The following is a 7,179-nucleotide window of genomic DNA, read 5'->3' as shown; positions in this document are numbered from 1 at the left end:
ATAAATGATATATAATATAAAATTAGAACAGCTGCGACTTACGGAAGTATCCCGAACAAGAGCCTCTTCGCGTAAGCAGCAGGCTTGGAGCTGATTCTAACACGCTGCTTTAAAGCGTGTTGGTAGGTACATAATGCAGAGTTTCAACCACAGGTTTCCTCACGATGTTGTTCGCTAAAGAGCGCATTAATATCCTGTCCAGCGCTTAGGTGCTGGACCGGATATAACCTCGCGATCTTTGGTTTAGATTAATGTATTCTTATCCAATAAGCCATCTCGACTATATTGCGGTTGAAATTACAATAAAAAACTATCACGTTTTTTATAAGCTACCTAATAACAAAAACTATCATTCTTTTGTGTTCGCATCTTTTTATATGTCTCTCTGTAAGTAGGAATTATAAATATGGGCAAAAGTTTAAATATTTTCTAAGCTCACAATAATAAAAAAAAGTATTTTAAGTTAATGTAATTGTTTCAAGCATGACGTATTACATTATATTAATAGATTTTATATGCGGAATGAACGTTATTAATAATTGAATTGCATAACTGGAGTGTAGATTCTTCGAAGTCTTTAGACAGCGCGTTAAACGGTTTTAGAACAATGACGTCACTAATAATGCACTTAAATTTGTTTATATTTCGTTGTATTTCATAATATTAAAACTTTAATAAATAATGGTTCTATTAATGTACTCTTAAACAAAGTATTCTTCGATTTTCAAACAGGAATCATAAATAATTTAATTATAATTGTATATGATTATAACACATATATTTTTTGACTGATGAAGAAGAATAACTACTGAGTTTCTTAACGGTAGTATGTGTGTGACTGCCTCGTTGGTCTAGTAACTTGATATAAGGCCGCAGACCCGGAGGTTCTGTGTTCAATTCCCAGGTCGGGCCAATAAAAAAAGGTATTGGGCTTTCTTGTCAGAAAATTCTCAACAGCAGCCCGGAGTCTGAAAGTTGGAAGTGTGTAAACTCCCGTGCCTCGGAAAGCACGTAAAGCCGTGGGTCCTGCGCCTGAACTCTTTCCGATCGTGTCGGATTGCCGTCCCATCGGAGAGTTAGGGAATAGAGAGTGCACCTGTGTTTGCGCACACACTTGTGCACTATAAAATCACCTGCCGCCGTAATAAATTGGCCGCCGTGGTCGAAATCGGTCTGGAGGACATCATTATTATGTGTGATTTAAAATGCTCGTAAGAGCCTACTTGTATAAAGTATATTTCAGTTATTAATTGTTCAATATGAACACAAACCAATTCGCTGACGTCATTTGAGTTTCGTGAAGGATAACATTATGTCATATGTAAATTCACAACCGAAAAACTACGAATTCATAAAAAAAAACACATAGCTAATTCAGTCTACAACGGATATCATAGATGTTTGTCGCTTTTACGAATCTAATAGAGACACATCATTTAAGCAATTGCTTATGCAACTGAAAGCTAAAAGAAATAAAGCAATTACATATTATATACGGAGGTAAAACCATTATCCTCTTTAGTGGCGGTGTAATTGAGAAACGATCCCAAATGAATGTGTCGTTTTTAAATCAAATGATTTTTAATTTAGTTATTTGGAGCAATGTTAGCAGAATCCCATTTATTATTTATAGCTATACATAAAATATAATACGAGGCCATTGACATACATACTTTACTAGTGAAATCTTTTAGATATGGATTTCAAAGGTTAATCATTTGTATTTGTGTAACATACAACTGATGCAAGGGCGGTCGTAAATATTCCATTAATAAAACGTTTTATAAAATGTTTATTTTTATTATAATTTAAAATAATATAGAAACATTAGTTATATCAGTCACAATGATTTCATATACATGACTCATTCAGCTGTAGCTGAAATTCGACTAGGAGTTTCGGCCAATCATAAGATTGCTAGCTGGAGATAGTGCACAAGATTTAACCCAAAAACAGAAATACTCTCTGTTCCTCTATCCTAATCGGATGGCTGGATCGAAACTAAGCACAATCGTACTGGAATTTGGTGGAAGACGTTAACACATTATGTACTTTTTAAGCTACGGGTATTTAAGTGTAATACTACTGATTGTAAATTCCAAGTTGCTATTAATATTTACTTGACAGAAAATACTCTATATATAAAAATAAGCTCATTACGTGAACAACGAAGCTGATGCTGATTAAATATTGGCTTAATTTTCATGACTAACTATCCATGTGACACGCAAGGATCGTCTGAAGTGTCGAGGTGTGAAAGCAAAACAAACAATCAAACAGGCTAATTCATGTTCATGTTTCATAATAAAAACATATTTATATTTCGAAACTCTTTATTTAATTTAAAATAGATAGACATAGGTAGCCTGACTGTAGTTATACTAACACCTACGCCTCAAATATTATCAAATAACTTTCAAGTGACATACGCTTATCATTTTATTTTGTAGGTTTCGAAATAAAATAAATCGAGATTCAAAAAAAAATTATATAGATTTAAATTTAAAGTTAGTTTACCCTGCATGGTATGTAACCTATTTATATAACCGCGGCTCAAATCGTAATTACAATCTAGATAGCAGTCTTGCACCAAGTTCACGATGCAATCCTATTCAAGTCGCGTCAAACGAATTCCAGCGCATACGTTTTTACATAAATAAGAGAAGAATGCCGAGTTTTCTCTTATTTAACACTATGAATGTACGTATTCTGATCAAAAATAAATTTTTTAATCAAATTTAAATATATCTTACTATTTATATAATATATTTCTTTTGTTTCGTAGTACAAATTTCCGAACGCAGATACTTATAAACTAATTTATAACTTAATTATATTAACGTTTTAACATCTATACGAAACTATATTTTGAGATATACATATATATTGAGCAATTGTCGATTTGTACATTAGATTTTTTAATTTTAAATGAGAGGCAAATGTAAGTAAGTATGTAGGTAAGTCGTGACCACCCACATACATCGGTACTGTAAGAAATATTAGCCCTTGATATACGTCAATGCGTCAATACGCCACGACTTATCGGAACTATGATACTTCCCTTCTACCAATAATTACTTTAGTTTACTAATCCTTCAAACCGGACACAGCATATAGTAATTCTGTTCAGTGACGAGGGGAATGGTACCCATTTAGTCTGAGCGATACATAAGTTATATATAAATTATTCATATAGCAAACTATATTTTATATAAATAATATCCTGGAACATTATTCATACACGGCCATCCGATCCCAAATTAAGCAAAGCTTGTACTATGGAAACCAGACAACTGTTATTCTGATATATAATTCATGCATGTATTTTAGCAAATATTTACCTGAAAACGATTTATCGGATAATAATTATTTCAAATCTTGTTTATGAAGCTATCTTGTTACAAACAATATTACCTTAACAATAAATTCCTTACAAAGTTACTCGTAGTGTTAGGACTTACACTATTGTAGCTTTATTGCATCTATATTTGGACAATCATAAACTAACCACATACAAATTGTACTTAAGTAATATTAATTTATTTAATTGGAAAACGAACAACCTTCGTTATAAATTACAAGCACAACACAATTATTTAAATAGAAAAGCAAAGCAAAGTTTCTACATTGATATAAAACACAAGTAAATGCAAATCTTTCTACATAAAATATCGGTATGCCTGTGTTCGTAATTTTTCTCCTTTTTAGTTATAGTTGGACGCGGGGGTGACCCTGTCATAATGCTGTTCTTTTTTAATTATTCGATCAAATTTATTTTTAATAATTGTATTTTTGGTTTTCACCATATTTTTTATTTTTCTTTTTATTCATGGCTTATAAATAAAACATTGGATTAGAAATAATTTATCGAAATAAAAAATTGATTTTACCTTTACAGCAGACGAGTAATTACATAAACACACAATAATAATAATAACAAAAATCAACAGCAAATAGTCGTAAATAAATAATATGGTTGCAAGCGTAGTCCAGGATGTTGCCCTTCAATACGTGTGGCAGTTTCATCCGATGAATTAACACAAATGAAGCACATTAAAAATCCGCGATGGTCAGGCTAACATCAGTGCGATGAACTTCTATCCAATGGCTCATCTCAGCTCCGAATCGATATCGTCATATCATTACAAGTTCAATAAGAAAACGAGACAACGTTTAATATAGTTAACACCAATTTCGTATTAATTTATCGTTGCCAGAATAGGGCTCTAGGCGGTGTAATCACTGATGGGTGATAGCTGACCGGCGCCGGCGTCGTCGCAATTATAATAGATAGTTTCTCTTTAACCAGCCTTATACATCATAACTTGTTCAATTAAATTTATTTTTTCAAACGGTATTATTCCCGAAGTTAAACTTATTTAGGATAAATGAGAGTAATTTAATAATTTAAAGGTCGAATTTAGAAACGTATCTTCATGAAACGTTTGAGTTATTTTTTTTAGAAGTGAACTAAACGCGCCTTTATTTAGTTAATTATGAACGAGTACATTTAATAGTAAGTAGCCATGCCTTCCATTGTTATTTTCCTCACTCATACCGGAAAACGGTAATGGAAGTCAGTTTTTTTTGTACCTTATTACAATATCCTCTATGTAAGTATAAAAATTTAAATACGGAAACATAATCCTGGGTAAAATTTTGTCTACTGAAACTATAAACTTTTTTTTCAGTGGCTTTACAGATTATACACAGTTTATCTTTTTTTTATGATTACAAAAAAATATTGAGTTACATTATAGGCTATATATAAAATCATACTAACCATGATACTGGTTAGTATGATGTTATATATAGTAGGACATTCATAAAAGCCAACTAAGCCAACAAATTGTGCTATATTTAATTAATGAGATGCACTTTATGAACATCACGTATGTAACACACAACATTGCTAGGCATTATATAAAAGAACATACTAATATTATAAATTCGAAAGTAACTCTGTCCTGTTACGCTTTTGCAGCTAAACCACTGAACCGATTATGATAACATTTGGTATGTGCAAGCTTGCACCCCAAGGAATGACTTTTTTTATACCTAACATCTACCCAAACTCCAATATGCAGGCGAAGCCGCGTTCGAAAAGTAGCATGTCTATAATAGTGAATGTCACATTTAATCTATTCCATTCAAATTGGATACTTACAGTTCAAATCATCCATCAACAACAAAATAAATTACTATAAACGCAACGAAACTGTTACATTTGAAACACAAGGTAATAAACATCCAATACCGACGTAAGAAACCCTTTAATGCACCGCACAATTACCATATAACTATATACTAAATAACTCCAAATTGGCGGCCATTTGCAAATAAAAGCAATTTTCGCGCCAAATAAGGTATGAGTTCATAGGTGGCGCCACGATACAGAATTTATGAGGTGAGTTAGTAATAATTATAGTTAACAGATGTTGGTTAAAGATAAAATATGTTATATATTAAAATTGACAATATAAATGAAGTAAATTATAATAGTTCGCAATTGCCCACGGACTCTTTTTCTGTTGAGGTAGAAAACGAAGCTTACTCCACCGTAATAATTTTCGTAACTATTTGGATTACTGTCACAACTGTCACACATACATATGTTACACATACTGTCACAACGCTTAGCTTAAGACAATATATATAGTAAATTTGCTTTTGGCTTTACTTCTTTTTTCTTCTGTCAACCTTCAATTTATTTCATTACTTTCGGCTTATTATTATCCCTTTCAGTAGGTGCCAACGCAATGTGTTTCTATTTCTTCTATTTCTTTGTTCTTCTATTTCTCTCTAGTCGTATCACCAGTTACTCCCTTCTTGAACATGTCATCCCTCATACATCCTACCCATAATTTTTTGGTCTTCTCTTGGCTTTGCACTTTCATACGTAGCATACTTCTTGTAATATGACCCCCCCCCCATCCTTTAACGTCATATTCAATTTGATTTAGTAGGATATTCTTTTACGAAAATACTACATTAATCGTTGTTTTTAAAATGGCATTTGAGTATTGTACTATTAAATTACCTCAAATAATATAATTTGTCAATACGTACATGCACATTCTTGTTATATATTTTGACGATTCCCTTAATACTATATTTTAAATAAAAATCAAATTATATCAAATTTTTTATGTTTAAAGATTCTGTTCATTACATAACTTTCATTTATTATGATTAAACATTTGCTATTTGATGTTCTCAACGTATCATTGATATGTAAACTTCTCATATGAGTACGCTATGTACTTGATGGAGCAATTCAAATAGGAACATAAATGAACTCTAATGTCACACGCTAAATAAGCTATAAACGCGAAACTGCAAGAACATTATCACAACAGTAAACTTAACAATACTTGGAATAATTTACGACTGAGACTCAACTGTCCTTGGCTTTACAATGTTGCTGTGAATTATTTTATAGAGCACGCGTCTCCGACTTTAGTTTTAAATTCGGACGTTTTGCACGATGTGTTTACATATATGTAGGCATATAAATTTTTAAGTGTAGTCAGAGCCGTATTACGCAATTTTATGTAGCACAACAATGGTGCAAGTAAGTGATACTATCTAAATCTTGGCAAAAATCTTGGCAATCACCAGCAAAAGAATTCATTCGGAAGGAAATTTGGTGTTAGGCAGACGACTGGTATGTGTGCACCTTACGCATGCACGTGCAATTTTGAGTTCCAGTCATCAGGTCCGGGAATGAGCATTTGAACTATACCACATCGTCGTCTCTTTCTGAACCACAGTCTCATAAATAAAAGCTACTGCCCTCCGCACCGATTAGACATACATCGCGACATAACTGTTCACGTCTCGTGGGGGATACACCTCCAGCATATTATTAGGCGATGTCCTGGTGATGGCACGATGTCATAGATTTGCGTCTAATAATACTACAATTGTAACCAGTCATCATCTTTTTATCGTATCTTATTTTAACTTAATTTAAATCTCTAGATAATGTATAGAAAGTGTTTTACAATAGAAAGTAATGAATAGTAAGACAAAACCAACATATAAGAATACATATAAAGTACACTTCATTACAGGGAAATGTATAACTAACTAGACAAAACATGTAAATGTTCGTCTAGACGGCACAACGACACAACATAATGACTGTCAAAATAAAACGATAAATAACATAGTTTA

Source organism: Nymphalis io, chromosome 17 (genome assembly GCF_905147045.1).
Source record: "Nymphalis io chromosome 17, ilAglIoxx1.1, whole genome shotgun sequence".
In the NCBI taxonomy this organism is placed as follows: Eukaryota; Metazoa; Arthropoda; class Insecta; order Lepidoptera; family Nymphalidae; genus Nymphalis; species Nymphalis io.
This window is presented reverse-complemented; position numbering follows the sequence as displayed.